This window comes from Panthera tigris, chromosome A1 (genome assembly GCF_018350195.1).
Source record: "Panthera tigris isolate Pti1 chromosome A1, P.tigris_Pti1_mat1.1, whole genome shotgun sequence".
NCBI classification, from domain to species: domain Eukaryota; kingdom Metazoa; phylum Chordata; class Mammalia; order Carnivora; family Felidae; genus Panthera; species Panthera tigris.
This window is the reverse complement of record NC_056660.1, coordinates 217,615,778-217,619,499: the sequence shown is the minus strand read 5'-3', so window position 1 is coordinate 217,619,499 and position 3,722 is coordinate 217,615,778. Positions and strand designations below refer to the sequence as shown.

General features: G+C 35.8%; 1 pseudogene; it reads left to right on the top strand.

The window, feature by feature from the left end:
* The first annotated feature begins 307 nt into the window (after nt 1–307).
* LOC102958421 lies at nt 308–946 on the top strand (annotated as a pseudogene).
* Nucleotides 947–3,722: the final 2,776 nt, after the last annotated feature.

The following is a 3,722-nucleotide window of genomic DNA, read 5'->3' as shown; positions in this document are numbered from 1 at the left end:
TAGAGGACAGCCATGTTTCAGTTAGTGTATAAGCAAGATCTCTGAGAAGGTGCAGTTAATGAATCAAAATTAAGGTTAAAACCTGAATTGAGTGACACCAAACAGAGGAAAAGACGTTTCAAACTGAGTGAATGTGATCTTAGATTATTTGTTCTCATAGTTGTCAAGAGAAAGGACATGGTTAGAAATAAGAAAAGAGAAGCAGCTGGTGGTCCTGGTGCTGCTGGGCTGTGTGTTGTGTAGGAGGGTTGAAACCCCGCCCCCACTGCCACCAGAGGAACCCCTTGGTCATAGTTAAGTATTAATGATGTCTTTGAACTTTGAGTGGATCTACAATGGCTTCAGCAGTGTGCTCCAGTTCCTAGGACTCTACAAGGAATCTGGAAAACTTGTATTGTTGGATTTGGACAATACAGGCAAAACCACTCTTCTCCGCATGCTCAGTGATGACTGATTCGGCCCACAGGTTTCAACATTAGATCCAACATCAGAATAGCTGACAATGGCTGGAATGACTTTTACAACTTTTGATCCTGGTGGGCACGAGCAAGAACACCAGGATTGGAAAAATGATGTGCCAGCGGTTAATGGGATTGCCTTTCTGTTGGATTTTGCATATCGTCCTTGCCTCATGGAAACCAAAACTGAGCTAAAGGCTTTAATAACTGATGAAACGATATCCAATATGCCGATCCTTATCTTGGGTAACAAAATTGACAGAGCAGATGAAATCAATGAGGAAAAACTCCATGAGATAGTTGGGCTTTATGGAAAGTCCATAGGAAATGGGAATGTGACCCTGAAGGAGCTGAATGTCCACTTCATGAAAGTATTCATGCACAATGTGCTCCAGAGGCAAGGCTATGGTGAGGACTTCCGCTGGTTTTCCCAGTATATTGCTTGGTGTTTGGACAGTGAAAATAAGAGTTTTACTTCTCTTGACTGATCCAAGAATAAAAGGAAGGAAAGAAGGAAGGGAGGGAGGGAGGAAGAAGGAGGGAACAAAGAAGGAAGGAAAAAGAAAAGTAAAAAAAGGAAGACCATGAAAAGTAAGTTAAAACTATGAGATAATGGGGTAATATTCAACTAAATTCTTCTTACAAAAAGTAATCAATCTTCCCAACCCCACCTGTTTTCATTCCACTAGCTATTGTATTCTGGAGATTTATTATGATGTATCTAGGAATTAGTTTACTAGTATTTCTTATGCTTTGGATTTTCTGGCTTCTTGGAATTACAAGTTTGTGTCTTTCATCAATTCTGGAAAATCCTCAGGTATTGCTCTCTAAATTTCACCTTCGACCTGCCTCTTAGAGTTCCAATTAAATATCTGTTAAACCCTTGTTCTATCCTCTATACCTCTTAGTTTTCTGTATTTTATATTTTTATGTTCTAACACACTGTGATCTGACAACATTTAATATTTATATTTTCTGTTAGTTGAATTTGATTTGCTGTTAAAATCATATTTTTTAGTTTGCTTATTTTATATTTCATTTGTAGGTCCTATTTTAATCTAGGTTCTTCTTTCTGTTTTTTTTGTTTGTTTGTTTTGTTTTGTTTTTGGTTTTTGTTTTTTTTTTGTTTTGTTTTGTTTTTTTTTTTTTTTTTTTTTTTTTTGTCTTTTTTCTTTAGTGAATCATCTTTCCTGGCTATAATTTCAAGCTGGCACAAAAAAAAATTAATCCCGATAAGCCTCATATTTTATTCCTTTTCCCATTCATGGTGCTTCATTTCCTTAAGAGTTAGATCAATATTAATCCTGGTTATACAATTACTAAAAATAAATTCTTTTGAATTAATCTTAGAGTTAAGGTAAATGTCACTTCTTCCAGTGAGTCTCTTATAGGTTCTATCAGGCACTTATGGTTGCTGTAAGTTACATAGAAAGTGAATTCATAATGGATCATAGACCTAAATATAAGATGTAAAACTATAGGGGCACCTGGGCAGCTCAGTCAGTTAAGCATCCAACTTCAGCTCAGGTCATGATCTCATGGTTCATTGAATTCAAGCCCTGTGTCAGGCTCTGTGCTGAAGGCTTGGAGCCTGAAGCCTGCTTCAGATTCTGTGTCTCCCTGTCTCTCTGCCCTTCTCCTGCTCACACTCTGTCTCTCTCTCTCTCAAAAATGAATAAACTTCAAAAAAAAGTTTAAAAATATATAAAATGTAGAAGTATAAAACTTATAGAAATAAAAAAAGACATTGCTTTGACTTTGGGTTTGATGACGAACTTTTAAATATATCACAAAAGTACAGTATATTAGAAACTGATAAATTGTACTTTATTAACGTTCTCATAAGACAATGTACAAGCCACGAATGGAAAGAAAATACTTACAAATTGCTGTTGATTAAGGACATTTTTCCTGGATATATAAAGAACACTTCAAAGCCAACAACAAGAAAATCAGCCACCCAGTACAAAAACAGATAAATGATATCAATAAACACTTCATCAAAGATGATAGATACATGGAAAATATGTATATGTAAATATTGTCAACATCCTTTGTCACTAGGCAGATACAAATTTAAACAATAATGAAATATCTTTGTGCTCTATAGAATGGTTCCAAAATCCAAAAAGATTGACAATATAAAATATTGGCAAGTTTTATTCATGACTGGTTGGAATTAAAAATTGTATAGTCACTTTGGAAGGCTCATTTGACAGCTAATTATAAAGTTAAACATAGCTTTACCACACAGTATAGCAGTCATGCTCCTAGATAGTTAAGTGAAAACTTACTTTTGTACAAAAACCTGTATGTTCATGCTTATAGAAACTTTGTTCATTTATAATCACTAAGAAATGTAAGCCTCCAAGATGTCTTTCCACAGATAAATGAATATATAATTTGTATTGTATCTATATAATGGACTATTTAGGAGTAAAAAAAGGAACAATTTATTGATTTATGCAATACCAACTATCTGGGTAGAGACAAGTAATTCAAAGGGCTTCGAATTTGCCTTTTTGCCATTTTCTTTCAACAAATATTATAAAAGCAATGTGAAGGTTCTTCCAGATTCTAAGAATATTCATCATAATAACGAACTCAAAAACCAAGGTAGTGATCTCATGGTGTGTCTGTATATTCATTGGATCCACTGTAAGATGGGCTTGAAACAGACTGAATTAATTATGGCTTGCCATTTACCCTTGCTGTGCTAGAGCAGGGCATGATGATGGTTCGGGTCACTTCATAACACTCTTAGCTGAGATTATGTTCCTATAGCTCTTGAAAGGTATAGAAATTCTCCTTTGTGTCAGAAAATCTCCAGCTTCCTCCTATGTTTATCCTTTACTACCACACTACAACCATACTCACAGTACTTCTAATACCAGATGGGTGTTGTTGTTTTTCCACACCAAGGCAGCTCTCTGTAACAACGTATAATTTAACTCAATTCTAACATTATCTACCTGGAGATGGCATCAAATCCCACAGGTTAAGGACTCAGTCCCACAAGACTGCCCAGCCTCCCCACTTCAGATGCCAATCACAAATCCAGGTTGTCATGTGTGCTTCTGACAACCACAGGTTCCCACAACCCTCACCTTGGGGTTGATTAAATTGCTAGAGCATCTCATAAAACTCAGAAAGAGTTTACTTCCTGTTTACTAGTTTTTTTATAAAAATATATGGTAAAGGATACACATGATCATCCAGAGGGAAGAGATGCATAGGAAAAGGTCCATGGGAAAGGGCATAGAG